The 19,269-nt window shown below is 41.8% G+C and overlaps 1 long non-coding RNA gene across 1 annotated transcript in view; it reads right to left on the reverse strand.

Moving 5' to 3' along the window:
• The window catches only part of LOC133226362 (uncharacterized), a 216,568-nt gene extending 198,056 nt beyond the window's left edge, over positions 1-18,512 (reverse strand). The window contains exon 1 of the long non-coding RNA XR_009729486.1: positions 17,658-18,512. This is a non-coding gene — a long non-coding RNA (uncharacterized LOC133226362). The remainder of the gene's footprint in view (positions 1-17,657) is intronic.
• Between the last annotated feature and the right edge of the window lie 757 nt (positions 18,513-19,269).

Below are 19,269 nucleotides of genomic sequence, written 5' to 3' on the forward strand. Positions count from 1 at the left end.
TTGCTACACGTCACATTTAAAACATTTTCTTTCCTGATACTTAAAATTTTATTGATTCTAATTCAAATTATGAACCCTTTACTTAGACTAAGTAGAACTTTGCATGTTATATCTTTAACTGGTACCCTTCAAAACAAGCCAGTTATTGTATCTTATTTATAGGTTCTAATCTGGGACTGATTTTCCCCTCCATTTGTACTACATATCTCTTACATACCTGGTGAGGTTTTATGGTGGTATCATAGTACCAGTATTAAAAAGGAGTAATATAATAAGAATTAACCCATAACTGGACCTCAGCCGATGCTTCTCTCTTTCCTGTCTTATGGATAAGAACATTTGCTTCTCCCCTCTCCTTAATAATTCCTAAGATTAGTAACAGGTAGTATGTCTTGAATCTTGTCATATACATCAACTAAGAAAAGGCAGAGCTCACAGATCCTTGTCTCTCACTTTGTTCTCTTTTAAATGTTATTAGATTACTTACTACGTTTAGTGCGTTAGCAATCATCATTCTGTATAAAGTATTTTCTCAAGTGCAGTGGAGTTGCTTAGTGTTTCAATAACTTTAAAGGATTTTAGGAACATTTCACATATGTTAGATAACCACATGCAACACAACCTTAAAATGAATATGCTAATGTGAAAAAATGGACATGAGATTTTTCTGTTAAAAATGTTAAAATTACAGCAAAAGATGGAGGGCACTTTAAAATGGTAAAGGGTGCTCAGAACAGCATGGCGAGCAGAAGCAGTCAGACTACAACATTACATTCTTGTTCTGCATGATGCTCCTTTTGCCACTGCTCTAACTGAAAGGCAGAGCGCAACTAACAGCCTTCAAGCTAGCAAAGGAAAATTCTGGGAAAAGTCAGTGTTTTATTTAGGTTTCTGCTATTGACCATAAAATTCTGGAAAACCCCTATAACCAAATCTCCTTGGAAAAATGTTAAAAATGAAAGTTTACAATAAAGAGATGATGTGAAGTGCAATGAGGGGAAAAGTCATTCTTCAGTTAATATTTTTTCTTTTCTCCACTTGTAGCAGAGATTACAAGATCAAAGGTACTTTTCTTGTTGTTTCTTCATGTAACTAACCTTCTTTCTGTCCTTGTACGCTTTGTAAGTGGCAAAATGATGCTTTGTGTTAAACTCCACTTAGCCTCTTTGTCCACACAAACCTCAAGTTTGAATTAAATGTTTCCTCTGAGTGACTTTCACATTATCTTCAACAATGCGCAAAAAGGAACATAAATGAAGAAATACAATAACCTGCATGCAAAGGCTAAAGTAACAGGGTTAGTTGGAAGAAGTTCAAGATTTTAATGTTATAACTGGTAACTATTATACAACCTATCCCAAAGTCAAATTTCTTCTGCAAGTGCAGCATATCTATATTCATTTGGACAGCTAAAAGAATTGTTTCTGATCAAGAATATTCTGACTTCCTAATTTTAAGGAAACTTTACTTATGCTATTCTTGGTGGTTTATATGGTCTCTTTCTGATTATCGATACATTTGTATTCCTTCTTTATTTAGGATTTCAGGTTTCTATAATGTTTTCATAGCCTCATTAAGACTTCGATCATCTTATTATTGAGAATGAATTAAGATATAACACAGAAGGCTCTCCACGGCTGGACAGTTACCTTCACATGTTTGTGGGCTCCCTGAACTTCTTCCTCATTCTACCCTGTTGCCTTAGGGCATCTCAGTAAAATAATCTTATAGCTACAGAATGTACTCCAAAGCTGAATCATAATATGGGCCATGGCAGGTTTCCTTATTGTGCTTCACTGAACCAAAACTATACCTCTAAGCAAATGTATGCAAACCTTTATAAGAAAAAATGAAGGGGGGGGGGGGAGGGGGAAGAAGCAGACAAATATACTTCTACTTCATTCAGAGGTTACATGTCTTTTGACTGCAGACATTTTCTTGTAGTAAGCTATGTGCCCTATTATCCCAAAAGACTTCATGAAATTAGCGCATTCATAGTCTGGCCAATATTAATTACTCTCATGCTTAAAAAGTCACAGATTATACATGTTTGTTCTTGTGCAAACACTGTCTTTTAGCTTTAGTCATCCTTTTCTCTGGTGTCTGTTTCGAGAAAGCAAACATATCCTCTCCGAGGCTTCACTTTACTGAAAAGTCTATGCTCATTGAATTTCCTTCTATAAAATGAAAGTTTCCAACCTTCTGGTCATCTGAATAGCTTTTCTGTACACCTGATCTTAAGAAAAGATATCATCTCTCCCCACCTCCTCTGGAAACTCCAGTCATTGCCCAATTGCTTAAAAAGTCCTTGTCCTCCATTTCAGATGTTTCCAAGTAGAAAAATCCCAGTTTATAACACAAATATTTTTTTAATAAACAAATGGGTGTTCATCCTATGTTTAAGGTCATCTAATTCTTCCTATCAGATATTCTGAACTTCTTCTGTATTGATGGTAACTTCTGGTTTTATATCATCAAAAAATTTCATGAGTAACTTATGGCTTTTGGTGATCATTAATGAAAATCACATTGCTTCCTCAAAAATCCTATATGATAAAGCTATCTATTAGACAAAGTCTCCTTGGGTTTCCAAAGGCTTAGAAATATTTTTGCCAAATGCTGTCAAAGAAACTGAGGAGCAATGGCATAAAAGAACTTTGCAAGGTTAATTTATTTATTGAAAGATAGAAAATGAAGGTAGAAAAAATCAGTTGTACAGGGAAGAGGTGTCAGCTACCGGTGGCCTACATTGAGCTGGTGAGTTACACTGATATCACCGTAAAAATACTCATATACAGCTTATCAAATGGGAAGGAGCAAAGTGACGAAGTGTGCTGGTGGCAAGAGTTTATTCCAGATAGTAAGAGTAAAAGCTGATTGTGAGTAACTGCAGAAGGATCCTGCAGAAACTAGGTACTAAAATGGCAGATGAAGTTCAATATGAATAAAGATAAGGTTAAAGGCAATAATAATTGTCTTTACAATTCTAATAAGAAATTTAATAAACCATTCAAACTTCCCATAAAAAATTATCAGCTGTGAGCTGACAACCCCTCAGAAGTATGCTTTGGGGTTACAAAAGCAGGTATCAAACAAAAGTTGGCTCAATATTCCATAATGGTCATAAAAGCAAATCAGGATATTAGGCGTTAGTAAGAAAATGAATAGAAAAAGTCAGATTTTTTCCACTGTACATTTCTAATATTCTCCTACAGCTCAACTACTGTGTAAAATTCTGTTTCACTCTCCTTAGAATAAAAATGGAAAAGGTTCAGATAATGGAAACAAGTATGATCAAAGTACAGAAAAGCACCCTAAGATCACAATCTTAGTATGAGCAGAAGGAAATGCATCATAAGTATTCTAAATATATATACATGTAGCTAAGGAATTTTGTTCATAAAACTAAGCAATCTAATCAGAATAAACAAGCAGTAATACTGGAAAATATAGTCTGAACGAATACAGAAAACCTCATTAATAGTAGTACTTTCATTTACTGTACAAGAAAGCTTCAAAATGCCTTCCCTCTACTGTTATGTTCACCCTTATAAAATCCCTCTAGGCTCTAAGGTCAATGTCACCAGACTTCCCCAAGCAGAGAAGAGTTAGAATGACAGGGAACTGTCAACATCCTGAAGGGGAGTTCTCTTCTTCAGTGTTGGGATCCACCTAGGGATTACTTTCTATGTTTTCCAGTCAGTCTTCTCCTTCCCACTGGTTCACACACAGTTTCCTCTCAACTGACAAAGGACTGACAAAACCAATACCTCCACCACAGCTCTGCCCTGCCTCCCAAGCCAGGCACAACGTGCACACTGCTTCCTTACCCATCCTCAGTCTTTCCTCCACCCTCAGCCCTGACCAGCCATACCAGGGCTGTCTCTGACACTGGTTCCCCTCACTGGGACAGGCTGATATCCCTTTGGCCAAAACTGCTGGCTGTCACAAGCTAAACAATCTCAGATCAGGAAATTTTATTTAATTAAGTTTATTTCAAATATTTGGCAGCTTTTAATTATTCATTAAGGTAATAAGAAAGAAAAAGATAAGTAAAGAAACACTTGGGGAAATGCCTTTCCTCCCTCTTCTGCAAGGCTCAGCTTTAGTCCGACAGATCTCCCCCTTCCCCATCTCAACTACTCATTTTCACCACGTACTACATACAGTCCCTTCAAACCCCTTTGATGAGGAAATGGGTAGTGCAGGAGGTTAGTAACAGTGTGCAGAGGTTTCTTTCTACTCTCCTGCTCTGGCATGAGTTCTCCTGAGCCACAGTTACTTCAGAAATTTCCCTGTCATAGCACATCACACAAAGGATGTAGTTCCTCAGGTGTGTCATTCCTCCAGCACAGAGCACCTCCTTCCAGGCATGCATCTCTGTATGTGTCCCCAACATTGTCTCTTTCCATACACTTCTGTTATGGTTTAAGCCCAGCCACTAGCTCAGAACTACACAGCTGCTTGCTCACTCCTCTCCCTTCTTTCTCCCCTCTCCCAGAGGGATGGGGACGACAAACAAAAGAATGTCAATCTCATGAGTTGCGATAAGAAGAGCCCAGTAACTAGGGTATAACACAAAACACTACTGCTACCACCAATAATAATAATGATAAAGGGAATAACAAGGGGAGAGAATATAAAACTAACAGGGGAAAAGAAAACAATAAACACAAGTGGTGCACAATACAATTGCTCTCCACCCACCAACCGACAATCCAGCCCAGCCTGAGAAGCAAAGTGGACCTTCTGGCTGACTCTCCCCAGTTTATATACTGGGCATGACGTGCTGTGGTATGGAATACCCCTTTGGCTAGTTTGGATCACGTCTTGTCTCTGCTTGCTCCCTGCTTCTTGTGCCCCTCTTCAGTGGCAGAGCATGACAGACTGAAACGTTCTTGATTTGGTTAAGCACTACTTAGGAACAACCAAAACACTGGTGAGTTATCAGCATTGTTCTCAGACTAAAGTTAAAAACACAGCACTGCACCAGCTACTAAGAAGGAGAAAAATAGCTGTTAGAGCTGAAACCAGGACAACCTCCCTCATTCTTTCTCCCATTTCTCCAAACACTCCTTTTCACATACTTTGTCATGTGCTCCTTTTTGAGTGCTCTCCCTCATCTCCTGCCTCCAGCAGCTGCCCCCCTTCCTGCCACAGAAAGAGAAAACCAAATGTTTTTTATGCAACGATGAGGTAGCTTGTGAGACTTCTACCATACTAGATAGCCAAGGAGCAGAATATAAAACACGTGCGAGTGGTGACCAGCCAGTTGCTAAAACAAGCCAAAATGAGCTGAGGCCAACCAAACCGTGACACACTGCTCTGCCACTTCGTTAAAAATCCTGTGACCTTTTACTAGGAATAACAACAACAACAACAAAATAATGTATATTTAATGGCTTACAGTGTAAGGACCAACTAAGTAATTCATTTTCTGGCCAACATGAAAATTCAAAAAGCAGGAAATGGTAAATATATTAGAACAAATGGACTTTATTAACTCTGATTTTTCAAAAAAAAAAAAAAACACCAAAAAGTTTAGAATGCATCAGTGAAGTATTAACAGTGAGATTTAAAGAAAACAAATGATTGTTCATGAAAGAAGTTGAACTTGTTGCCACAGGATACTGCAAAGATCAAAACCTTACTAAGTCTTAAAGTTTCAAGAACAAGACTGTATGTAACAGATTCACTGAAGGCTACAAAGTAGATTTCATGTCTGCATTAGGATGTCCAGAGCTGAAAAGAGTTAAAGGCTGTGTTCTTATTCTGCCTGGACATTGGCATGTGGGAAAGGTTTATCGCACAGAGGCAAAAGGATGCTGGGGCACGAATTAGCAGGGCTCATTTGGAGAGCTTTAAACTAGATTCGAAGGGGGATGGGGTTGTAGCTGGGCTTGCCTCAGTGGGACAGCGCTCCGGAATTGATGATGACTGGGAGGCCTCCTGTAATCCTAGGGTGAAATCGGTGTGCTCGGCTCGCTCCCTGAAATGTCTGTACGCCAATGCGCGCAGCATGGGAAATAAGCAGGAGGAGCTAGAAACCTGTGTTAAGTCAGGAGATTATGATCTGGTGGCAGTTACAGAGACGTGGTGGGACAGCTCACATGAGTGGAATATAGTCATGTAGGGCTATGTCCTTTACAGGAAAGACAGGCCAGCCAGGCGGGGTGGTGGGGTTGCTCTTTATGTGCGAGAGCAGCTACAATGCGTTGAGTTCTTTCCGGGGACAGATGATGAGCGAGTCGAGAGTCTGTGGGTGAGAATTAAGGGGCAGGCTGGCAGGGGCGATACTGTTGTGGGGGTCTGTTACAGGCCACCGGATCAGGGTGAGGAAGTTGATGAGGCCTTCTACAGGCAGCTGAGAGCAGCCTCACAGTCACAGGCTGTGGTCCTCGTGGGGGATTTTAACTTCCCTGATGTTTGCTGGAAGGACTACTCAGCAACCCATCCACAGTCCAGGAGGTTCCTCCAGTGTATGGATGATAACTTCCTCATGCAAATGGTGGATGAGCCAACCAGGAGAGGTGCGCTGCTGGATCTCATCCTCACTAACAAGGAGGGTCTGGTTGAAGGAGTGAAGGTTGAGGGCTGCCTTGGTTGCAGCGACCACGAGATGGTAGAATTCAGGATCTTGTGTGGTAGGGTCAGTAGAATAGCAAGTAGAATCGCAACCCTGGACTTTAGCAGGGCAAACTTTGGCCTCTTCAAGCAATTGCTAGGGGAAATCCCATGGGCTAGGCTGCTTGAAGGTAAAGGGGCCCAAGATAGTTGGTTGACGTTCAAGGACTGCTTTTTCCGAGCTCAAGATCGGAGCATCCCGACACGTAGGAAGTCAAGGAAGAGGGTCAGGAGACCTGCATGGCTAAATAGGGAATTGCTCGGTATGCTCAAGTGGAAGAGGAGAGTTTACAGGTCATGGAAGGAAGGGCTGGCCACTTGGGAAGAATATAAGGCTGCTGCTAGAGGATGTAGGAAAGCTGCTAGGATGACTAAGGCCTCCTTGGAATTAAATCTGGCGAGAGGGGTCAAGGACAGCAGAAAGAGCTTTTTCAAATACATGGCAGGTAAAACTAACACCAGAGGCAATGTAGGCCCGCTGATGAACGGGACGGGTGCCCTGGTGACAGAAGAGACAGAGATGGCAGAGTTACTGAATGCCTTCTTTGTCTCTGTCTACTCTGCCGGAGGCAGTCCTGAAGAGCCCTGTACTGCTGAGACCTCGGATGAAGATAGGTCAACGGAGCGGTCTGCCTTAGTCGATGAGGAATGGGTTAAAGACCAGTTGAGCAGTCTGGACATCCATAAATTCATGGGTCCAGATGGGATGCACCTGCGGGTGCTGAGGGAACTGGCTGAGGTCATTGCTAGACCGCTCTCCATCATCTTTACCAAGTCTTGGGAAACGGGAGAGGTGCCTGAGGACTGGAGGAAAGCAAATGTCACTCCTGTCTTCAAAAAGGGCAAGAAGGAGGACCCGGGTAACTATAGACCGGTTAGCCTCACCTCCATTCCTGGGAAAATGATGGAACACCTTATCCTTGGTGCCATCTTAAGGCATATCAAGGATAAGAGGGTTATAAGGGGCAGTCAACATGGCTTCACCAAGGGGAAGTCATGCTTGACCAATCTCGTAGCCTTTATGAGGAAATAACATGGTGGATGGATGATGGCAGAGTGGTGGATGTGGTCTACCTTGACTTCAGCAAAGCGTTTGACACGGTCTCCCACAGGATCCTTGCAGCTAAATTGAGGAAGTGTGGTCTGGATGATCGGGTAGTGAGGTGGACTGTGAACTGGCTGAAGGAGAGAAGCCAGAGAGTTGTAGTCTATGGGGCGGAGTCTAGTTGGAGGCCTGTATCTAGTGGAGTGCCTCAAGGGTCGGTTCTGGGACCAGTATTATTTAATATATTCATCAACGATTTAGATGAGGGAATTGAGTGTACTATCAGCAAGTTTGCTGATGACACTAAGCTGGGAGGGGTGGCCGACACGTCAGAAGGCTGTGCTGCCATCCAGGGGGACCTGGACAGGCTGGAGAGCTGGGCGGGGAATAACTTGATGAAATATAACAAGGGAAAGTGTAGAGTCCTGCATCTGGGCAGGAAAATCTCCAGGTTCCAGTATAGGCTGGGGAACGACCTGTTAGAGAGCAGTGTAGGGGAGAGGGACCTGGGGGTCCTGGTGGACGACAGGGTGACCATGAGCCGACACTGTGCCCTTGTGGCCAAGAAGGCCAATGGCATCCTGGGTTGTATTAGAAGGGGGGTGGTTAGTAGGTCGAGAGAGGTCCTCCTTCCCCTCTACTCTGCCCTGGTGAGACCTCATCTGGAATATTGTGTCCAGTTCTGGGCCCCAGTTTAAGAAGGACAGGGACCTGCTGGAGAGAGTCCAGCACAGGGCAACTAAGATGATTAAGGGAGTGGAGCATCTCCCTTATGAGGAAAGACTGAGGGAGCTGGGTCTCTATAGTTTGGAGAAAAGGAGATTGAGGGGTGACCTTATTAGTGTATATAAATATATAAAGGGGGAGTGTCACAAGGATGGAGCCAGGCTCTTCTCAGTGGCAAACAATGAAAGGACAAGGGGTAATGGGTACAAATTGAAACACAAGAGGTTCCACTTAAATCTGAGAAGAAACTTCTTCTCAGTGAGGGTGACAGAACACTGGAACAGGCTGCCCAGGGTGGTTGTGGAATCTCCTTCTTTGGAGACATTCAAAACCCGCCTGGACACGTTCCTGTGTAACCTTATCCAGGTGTTCCTGCTCCGGCAGGGGGATTGGACTAGATGATCTTTTGAGGTCCCTTCCAATCTCTAACATACTGTGATACTGTAAAGATATGGTCAGTATTGAAGATGATGCTAGAGAAGATGGACTGTTCTCACACTTATATTCATACATTCTTGTAGTTCTAAGGCTAATAACTATTAAAACTTACTACACTTCTAATGTAACAGTCTGATCCTCAGCATTAACATTCAAATCATTTTTTGAAACCTAAAGTATGGAATTTTGTTTTACTGAGGCCAAAACTAATTTTAATTCTGTACCAACTCAATCAAATAATGTCTGATTTTTTTTTCCCTTATTCTCTATTGACATACCTGAAAATTATACAAACTTATTGTCTGTTGTTGTAATTTTAGGGTACCCTTTGTTGGTTGGTTTTTTTGTTTCCATTATATGGGATTCAAGCTCCAAATATATTTGTGATTTTTCTCTAGAGAATTTTCATAAATCGTCCATGTACAGAAACCAAATTTTTTACCTTCATTTTAAAATGCTAACCCTACAAACAGACCTTTGTTTTTTCTTGCATGTAATTTAAACAGAATCAGTTTCATATACTGTAGTAAAGGCACACGATCTTCCTCTTTCTTACATCTCTACTACTTGCCAAAATCAAACTGGATATATCAATCTTTTTAATAAGTATTAATAAGTATTTAATAAGTTTTAACTTATTAATAAGTTTTTAACTTTTTAATAAGTTTAATAAGTATTCCAGGAATTTCGCAATATTGATAATGTGTGTAGTATTGTCTCTTATTCTGTTTATTCTTTCCATCCATTGTCTCAGTAATGAAGTTAAATGGGGTTTATCCATCAAGTTTGAACTGTTAGTGTGCATGATCTGTACAGTCATAGTTTATTCACTTAAATGCATAAGCTTCAAATTCCCAGATATTCACATCTGGAAATAGAAAATTGGGCAAACACAGTTAAACTTCTGGAAGTAGTCATAACTGAGAACCCTGGGCACTGTTCTTAATTTTATTCATATTTAGTATAATTTAATGTGTAAGATTTTATTTTGAATGATGTTCTGATTTTATTTTCTGATAAATGCAGCATAAACTGTCAGCATAAACAACACATCTCAGAAATGAACAGGACTCAACTTTTGTGTGCACTTTACTCCTTTCAAGGAAAAGGAAAAATTACTTCCACTGAAGGTTTTTACCTTGCACTGCAATGGACTGGAAAAAACCCTTCAAATAACCAGGTAACACATTTCAGCATATAGGCAGTAGCTAATGGGAGCAGCTGTCTGTCAGAGTTCAATCGAGGGTGGTATACCTGCATACATCTTAATTTCTACCAACTAAACATCTGGTCTGAACAACATTAAATTTAGGCAGAGCAACAATGCATGACAAATTTATTCAGTGGCCTGCACACCTTGTTACATCACATTACAACAGACTATTAATCTTTTTCTCTAAGTGGTTTTAAGAATTATAATGCCAAAAAAAAAAAAAAGGGGGGGGGGGAAAAATTAAGGAAAAAAACCCATATGTTTTTACAGTTATTCAAATGGATTTTAAACTGATCTTGTGAGAAGCAAAGTAAATTATGTATGACCTAAATGGTTCACTAACAGCTTTTGTGAACATATCTGTCTTCCACAAGCTTCAAATTAGCCTCTGAAATTAATGTGGTATGCGTAGTGCAGCTCCCTTTCAGCATCTTGTTCTTCAAACAGCTTTCTTACTCATTTAAAAGAGGTAACATCCCTGAAGGTGTCTGGTTTATTTTCTAATTGTCACTTTTGTATCAACTTTTTTATTAGCATATAGATATTTCCCCAGTGAGGGTTAGTTTTATCATTATTTTGTTAGTCTTTGTATGGTAAGGTTTTCTCTTTATCAGAGTGAAAGAGAAACTCAGTTGTTTGGAGGAAAAAAATTTACTTTCCTAATGGACACAAGGTAGGCCAAAATAATTTTAACTCTAAGTAGAGCCTCTCTCCACAATCACTTCATATTGCGTAAAGGCTAACTCAGTAGCACAGTGTAGCTATTAATAGTCATTCTTCTAATGAAGAAAATTGTTCTATACATAATGTCTCAGTAACTGCTTTCCAGAAAAAGAGTCATTCTGTGGATTTTGCCATGGCCCTAAAGCTAACAACTTCATCCCAAACTCAAAATGCAGGATTATCTATCACCTAGAATATTAGGCACAGTTCAAATCCTGGATCCAGTCCCAGAAACATGTTCTTTAGTAGGATATAATCAGTGATCTTTAATGCATCTTTTTTAAAGGTAGGACCATGCTTCTCTTTAGCATGAGGACTTTTCGAGCCTTATCCCTAGACAAAGTGTTAAAAAGCTTGTGGCTCACAGAACCATCTCAAACAAATAAATACTGGGTATACAACACTAGCAGTCAAATTCCTACCCAGCTGCTCACTCATTTTCACCAGTCACTGGTATGGGGGAAGAAGAGAGATGCAAAAGCTCATTTGTTGATATAAAGACAAGGAGATTTTTTGTTAATCACCAGCAAAACAGACACAACTTCCGAAAATCAATTTATTACAAGTTAAAAATATATATAATTACTGATTTGGGTATTAAGGTGCAACAACCCAAACATTAGAACACATAGGGAAACCACCTTTTCTCCCCCACCCCCTTTCTGCAGGCTCAACTTCACTCCATTCCAGACCTCTGTTTCCCTTCCTGTTATTGCCAGAGGTTGCCTCAGTCCCCTCAGCCCCATGAGTGAGCAGTGCAAAAGCAGAAAGGAGGCTTACAGTCAGCACACAGTAGTTTCTTTCTGTTGCTCCTTGCTCCTTTCCCTGTCACACTTTTCCTCTACTCTGGTGTGGGTTCTCCATGGGTGACAGGAGAAATACTTGCTCCAGTTCCTGAGCACCTCTCCAGCACATCTCCTCCTCTGCCAGCCATGGTGTTCCCTTGCCAATTGCTCACTTTGTGTTCCTACCGACTGTCCCAGCATTTTCTTCCCAGTCTTAAATATGTTTTCATAGAGCCACCATCAGCCTGGCTGATGGGCTCAACAGTGTCCTGTGGTGTATCTTCTGGAGCCATCCCTCCAGCACAGGGTAGCTCCAGCCTCTTCTTAGAGAGGCCACCCTGCAGCCCTGCAACTGCCAACACCTTGCCACATACACCCAGCACAGTAGGATTTAGCTTCCAAAGACTAGTACTTATGTAAGTGTGTTCCTGGGCTGTGAAGTCAGCAAGCTGAGGAGCAAAAAGGATGACAAAGATCTAGTGGATTTTTCTCTCAGACCTGCATCTTCAAGAACCTGAATCTTCAGTTGTAACAGAGAGGTAGGAAGAGTTTGTACCTATGAAAATGGACAGTGGAAACTCCCATTGTGATCAGGCCTGAAAACTGGTGACTTCTCACACCAGGGGGAAGAATCTTGCCCCACTTGACTTGAGCTGTCAGTTACAGAATATGTTTACTGCCATCATACCTGATAAGCTGGGAATGCCATCAAATAAAGCACCTCTGCTGGAGCTGCCTGAGCCACTTAGGCCCACAAAAAGTTGAAAGGTAGTGGTAGGAAGCTGTCTACTGCAGAGGTCAGAGGCACACAACCCCACCGCCATTCACCAGCTCAACTTGTCATGTAGGGAGGTTTGCTGCTTGCCAGGGAATCACAGTTTTCTTCTGGCTTTGTTTTGCTCTGTTGTTTTTTTGTGGTGGGTCATGGTGTCCGTGTCCCCCCCCCCCCCCCATTTCTTTATCATATTCATGAAGTGATACCTTGCTTGAAAATACTTCATAGTCTTTTAGAAAGACCAGTGAAACTTTCATTTCCCTTGCCCCCCAGATGATCATTAACAAGCAGTAAAATAATTCAAACTGCTACAGTTCGGTATTTTTTAATCCTTTCCAAGGCAAACCACAAGATATAATTATTCTCTTAAGTGTTACAAGTGTCTGATTGCTAGCAGTCTCATCTCTAGATACTGGTAATTATGCACATTAATTCGTTAGCTCATTTGATTAATTCAGAGAGTGTCTGTTGCTTCTCATACAGATATATAGTGATATGGACCTCTTACCTCACACAGTGTACTAATTGCTAAATTTTATTTTGTATAACAGTATCACAACATTTGAAGGTTCAGTGATTAACTCTCCCACTCCAAAGACAGGACAATTAGTCTTACAAATTAACTTCTCTGAGTGAAGAACCTGCATAACTAATGGTCAGTTAATATAAAAAAATTATTATCAGCTGTTCAACCATTATTTGAAGATGTCTGCAGTAGCTGATGTAATTTAGCTGAGTTTTAAAGGCAAAACAGCATCAGTGAGACAGTAACATATATTGAGTGCAGCATTTAATAAATTTATGAAAAAGAGCATAAATCATTGTAAGAAATAGCATTACACACTATAATTATATGCACCACATAATTGCATATTCTTTATTGAAATATGGGAGTTTGTTAATATGTAAAGTTAGGTAAGTGCATGCAGCAAAACATACTGAAGAAATGCAGGTATATATGACAATGAGTATTTTTGAAAAATTGGACCTGGATACTTAAATTAGTGATTTAGAGTGTGATTCAGGCAGAACTGAGATATACTAAAAACCACATTTTTTAAGCTCCTATGCTTATATATTCATCTGTTCAGTACAGTTGGCTTCCTTTCTTGAGCATTATAACCAATGTTTTGGTGACAGGTATGCCTGTTGATTTGATAAACCAGTTGTTACAAACCTGCACGAAGGTGACTTCAGGCTTTTCTTAAACTAAGAAAATTCAAACCTATGCATCTCTTAGCAGTGCTCTGTCTAGTACTGTACTTGCAGTAAGAAACAAGGTCATCGTATTCTCAAAACTGTGTCATTATACTGAAAGGAATAGAAGATCTACAGACAGATGTTCAAGCAGAAAACTTGACTCTGCAGTTTACTTTCAGTTAACTCAGTTATAAGTAGAGAGCCAGGATACAAGTCACTGTTCTTTATGCATGTGGCATTAAGCAGTGATTGGACAAAAGTCAAGAAGAGCCACGTCCCTTCAGAACAGAATTCTACTATTTCACTTATATTGTTCGTTTTTCATTTACAAAGTGACTTAAAGTCAGCCAGCAAATAGTCTAAAAATAAGTCTAAAAAATCATACTCGCTTTTCATTTGCTGTGGGCCAAGCTGTGTTTAATTATTTCATGCAAGACAAGTGCAAATGGGTGAGCTCCACTTCAACTGGGTGGTGATGCATATACTGCTAACAGAATTCTGCTACTAACTGATTAAATACTTCCCAGGTAAAGGAAAGAACTTAAAATTGCATCCCTTACACTTAAAGTGCTGTATAAAAGAGAATGGTAGTGATATTTATATAATATTTAGCTGTGATGCAAATTTATAATGTCCAACTCCAGAAAAGTATTCAGGTTTGTAAAATTCAACTGCAAGTTTTACTTGGCCAGATAAATAGCATCAACTTGTTTTCTATTCCTGACAATGACACATTTTAGTTAATTCTGAACAGATTTTTGCCATTAGTTTAAAAAGAGAAAATAATTCTTGGTAAGTAGCTTTGATTTTTTTTTTTTCCAGGAGAGAATAAAGTACTCAATAATTACTATTATTATTATTATTTCACTTTATGGAAAAATTAGAGAACAAATATTCAAGCCTAACATACATCTTGATTTATGTTACAAGGATGGTAAATAAACACATAGAATCGTAGAATAGTTAGGGTTGGAAAGGACCTTAAGATCATCTAGTTCCGTCCCCCTGCCATAGGCAGGGACACCTCGCACTAAACCATGTGACCCAAGGCTCTGTCCAGCCTGGCCTTGAACACTGCCAGGGATGCAGCATTCACGCTCCCTTTGGCGACCCATTCCAGTGCCTCACAACCCTCGCAGTAAAGAACTTCTTACTTATATCTAACCTAAATTTCCCCTGTTTAAGTTTGGACCCATTACCCCTTGTTCTATTACTACAGTCCCTAATGAAGTGTCCCTCCCCAGCATCCCTATAGGCCTCCTTCATATACTGAAAAGCTGCTATGATGTCTCCATGCAGCCTTCTCTTCTCCAGGCTGAACACCCTCAGCTTTCTCAGCCTGTCATCATACGGCACAGCAGTATACATGAGTATAGAAACTGTCTACTAACAACTAAATTGCAAGTAGGTACCTAGAAAGCATGTAAAGAATCAACATTCTGTTGTTCTACTAGAGATGGTTAAATAAAGTAGTAAGTTTGTCAGCCAAAAAGCATTAAACTCCTTAAATCTTTATTGTATCAGCATAATTTTTACCATTATCTCTTGTGTTTTCTGAGATACAATGTTTGAACATTTCCTAGTGAGGAAGAGCATTCTACATCACAATGACTATGTAACTGCTAATGTTCCAGCTAAGCATAGACAGTCATCTGTGATAAAGCTCATATTAAGAATGCCCAGTACATTAATAATGCACTTAGTATTTTCAAATCAAAAGGTAGAAACTGGCTTGTTGGCAATACAGTTGAACACCTTTTTACTTGGTGTCGTGGTTTAAGCCCAGCTGCCATGCTACCCGCTTGCTCACTCCCCTCCTTCCTCTGCCCTTCCTCCCTCCACTCCCGGAGGGATAGGGAGGAGAATCGAAAGAATGTAACTCCCACGTGTTGAGATAAGAATAGTTCAGTAACTAAGGTATAACACAAAACCACTGCTGCTACCACCAGTAATTATAAGGGAAATAACAAGGGAAGAGAATGCAACCGCTAACCACCTGCTGACCGATACCCAGCCCGATGGAGCAGCGATCTACCCCTTCCAGGTAACTGCCCCCCAGTTCTACATCCTGGGCATGACATGCTGTGGTATGGAATACCTCTTTGGCTAGTTTGGGTCAGGTGTCCTGTCTCTGCTTCCTCCCAGCTTCCCCTTCTCCCTGGTAGAGCATGTGATGCAGAAAGTCCTTGGTCAGACTAAACATTGCTGAGCAACAACTAAAAACATTGGTGTTATCAGCGCTGTTCCCAGGCTGAAAGTCAAAACCACAGCACTGCACCAGCTGCTAAAGAAGGAGAAAAATGACTGCTACTGCTGAACTCAGGACAGTACCCACCCCTTATTCCATACCACTTGCGTCATGCTCAGATCCCACATTTTCAATATACCATCGCTCTTATCTCATATATATACATATATATACATCCCACACACAGAGCAAGAGACATCATTCCTTAGTGCTTGGACCAATCTCTGTAAAGCTTCTGAGTCCATTCGGTCCATGATGTCATGCTCTATCTCTTGTAACAGTCTTTCAGAGCAGGAGAGGCTGTGTGCAGTGTTGGATCGTTGCCTGCTGATGCTGATCGGTCCTTTACCACAGAACTCGTCTGGTTCTATCAAAGTTTATTCTTTGTTGGGATGCTGGTGGGAGGGAAGTCAGGGCTAGTCACTGGTGACCTGAAGACATCTAGTTGGTGGGCTATAAAAGTGCTACATAGCAGGCAGCAGCATACAATTGAATCCATTTGCTATTTTCCCCTAAAATCAAATCCCCTTGAGGTATACATCTGACTTCCCCATCTTCCTGCATTACTCACCAAGTATATCCAGGTCCCTGTGATGGGACAAGTGGGTTTGCCTTTATCTGAAGCAGGAATAACCCAGACTGTCTTTCCCAGCAAATTTTTTATGTACAACACAGGAACTTTGTCCCCTTCTACAGTATGTAAAAGTTCTGACTGGGCTGGGCCAGCCCTGTTGGCAGATCCTCTGGTGTTGACCAACCAGGTGGCTTTTTGTAAATGTGTATCCCAATGCTTGAAAGTTCTCCCACCCATTGCTCTCAGCGTACTTTTTAACAGCCCATTGTACTGTTCGATTTTCCCAGAGGCTGCTGCATGGTAGGGGATGTGATATACCCAGTAAGTGCCACGCTCTTTGGCCAAATGTCTATAAGGCTGTTCCAGAAATGAGTCCCATTGTCTGACTCAATTCTTTCTGGGGTGCCATGTCACCACAAAATCTGTTTCTCAAGGCCCAGGATAGTGTTCCAGGCAGTGGTGTGGGGCACAGCGTATGTTTCCAGCCATCCGGTGGTTGCTTCCACCATGGTAAGCATATGGCGTTTGCCTTGGTGGGTTGGTGGCAGTGTGACATAGTCAATCTGCCAGGCCTCCCCACATTTATACTTCAGCCATCATCCTCCATACCAAAAGGACTTTAACCATTTGGCTTCCTTAATTGCAGCACGTCTCACATTCATGAATAACCTGGGCAATAGTGTCCATTGTTACGTCCACCCCTCATTCACAAGCCCATCTGTATGTTGCATCTTTGCCCTGATGGCCTGAAGTGTCATGGATCCACCGGGCCAAAAATAATTCACTTTTATGTTGCCAATCTAAGTCCATCTGAGCCACTTCAATCTTAACAGCTTTATCTACTTGTTGGTTGTTCTGGTGTTCCTCAGTGGCCCGACTCTTGGGTACATGAACATCTACATGGTGTACCATCATCACCAGGTTCTACACCTGGGCAGTGATATCTTGCCACAGTGCAGGAGCCCAGATGGGTTTACCTCTGCATTGCCAGTTGCTCTGCTTCCACCTACAACCGCCCCCAAAGGGCATTTGCCACCATCCATGAGTCAGTATAGATATAAAGTACTGGCCACTTTTCTCATTCAGCAATGTCCAAGGCCAGCTGGATGGCTTTCACCTCGGCAAACTGACTCGATTTACCCTCTCCTGCAGCAGCTTCTGCAACTTGTCGTCAAGGACTCCATACAGCTGCCTTCCATCTCCGATGCTTTCCCACAATACGGCACGAACCGTCAGTAAACCAGGCATACTGCTTTTCACTTCCTGACAGTTTATTATATGGTGGGGCATCTTCAGCACACATCACCTCCTCCTCTGGTGACATTCCAAAATCTTTGCCCTCTGGCTAGTCCATGATGACTTCTAGAATTCCTGGACGACTGGGATTTCCTATTTGAGCTCGTTGTGTAATTAGTGCAACCCACTTACTCCATGTAGAATCATTTGTGTGATGTGTATAGGAGACCCTGCCTTTGAACATCCAGCCCAGCCTGGGCAACCGGGGTGTCAGGAGGAGCTGTACTTCAGTGCCAATCACTTCCAAAGCAGCTCAAACCCCTTCATAGGCTGCCAGTATCTCTTTCTCAGTTGGGGTATAGCTGGCCTCAGATCCTCTGTATCCCTGACTCCAAAAGCCGAGGGGTTGACCTCAAGTCTCCCCTGGAGCTTTCTGCCAGAGGCTCCAGGTAGGATCATTCTCCCTGGCTGCGGTGTAGAGCACAATTTTTACATCTGTCCTGGTCTGAACTGCTCTGAGGGCCACTGCATGAACTATCTCTCTTTTAAGTTGCTCAAAGGCTTGTTGTTGCTCAGGGCCCCATTTGAAATCATTCTTCTTCTGGGCCACATGATATAGAGGGCTTACAACCGAACTGTAATTTGGGATGGGCATTCTTCAGAACTCCACAGCACCCAAGAAAGCTTGTGTTTCTTTCTCATTAGTTGGTGGAAATATTGCTGTTATCTTGTTGATCACATCTGTGGGGATCTGGCAACATCCATCTTGCCATTTTATTCCCTCAAATTGAATCTCCTGCGCAGATCCCTTGACCTTACTCCGTTTTATGGCAAAACTGGCTTTCAGCAGGGTTTGGATTATTTTCCTCTCTTTCTCAAAGACTTCTTCTGCTGTATCGCCCCACACGATAATGTCATTGATGTATTGCAGCTGTTCTGGAGTTTGCCCCTGTTCCACTACAGTCTGGATCAGCCCATGGCAAATGGTAGGGCTGTTTTTCCACCCCGGGGGCAGTTGGTTTCAAGTGTACTGGACTCCCCTCCAAGTAAAAGTGAATTGCGGCCTGCACTCTGCTGCCACAGAAACAGAAAAATGCATTGGCAATACCAATCATGGCATACCACTTGGCTGCCTTTGACTCCAGTTCATACTGAAGTTCTAGCATGTCCGGTATGGCAGCACTCAATGGTAGTGTGACTTTGTTCAGGCCACAATAGTTACTGTTAGTCTCCACTCTCCATTAGACTTTCGCACTGGCCATATGGGGCTATTAAAGGGTGAATGGGTCTTATTATCACTCCTTGGCTCTCCAGTCTATGGATTAGCTTATGGATGGGAATCAGGGAGTCTCAGTTGGTGCGATAGTGCCGCTGGTGCACTGTTGTGGTCGCGATTGGCACTTGTTGCTCTTCGACTTTCAGCAGCCCCACAACAGAAGGATCCTCTGAGAGACCAGGCAAGGTGGACAGCTGCTCAATTTCCTCAGTCTCCAAAGCAGCAATACCAAAAGCCCATCAATACCCTTTTGGGTCTTTGAAGTACCCTCTCCTGATGAGGTCTATGCCAAGGATGCATGGAGGCTCTGGACCAGTAACAATTGGGTGCTTTTGCCATTTCTTCCCAGTCAGGCTGATTTCAGCCTCCAGTAAATTCAACTCTTGGGATCCTCCTGTCACTCCAG

The sequence above is a fragment of the Neopsephotus bourkii genome, unplaced genomic scaffold (genome assembly GCF_033783945.1).
Source record: "Neopsephotus bourkii isolate Nb327-2 ecotype Australia unplaced genomic scaffold, CSIRO-AGI_Nbou_v1 NB_1780, whole genome shotgun sequence".
NCBI classification, from domain to species: domain Eukaryota; kingdom Metazoa; phylum Chordata; class Aves; order Psittaciformes; family Psittacidae; genus Neopsephotus; species Neopsephotus bourkii.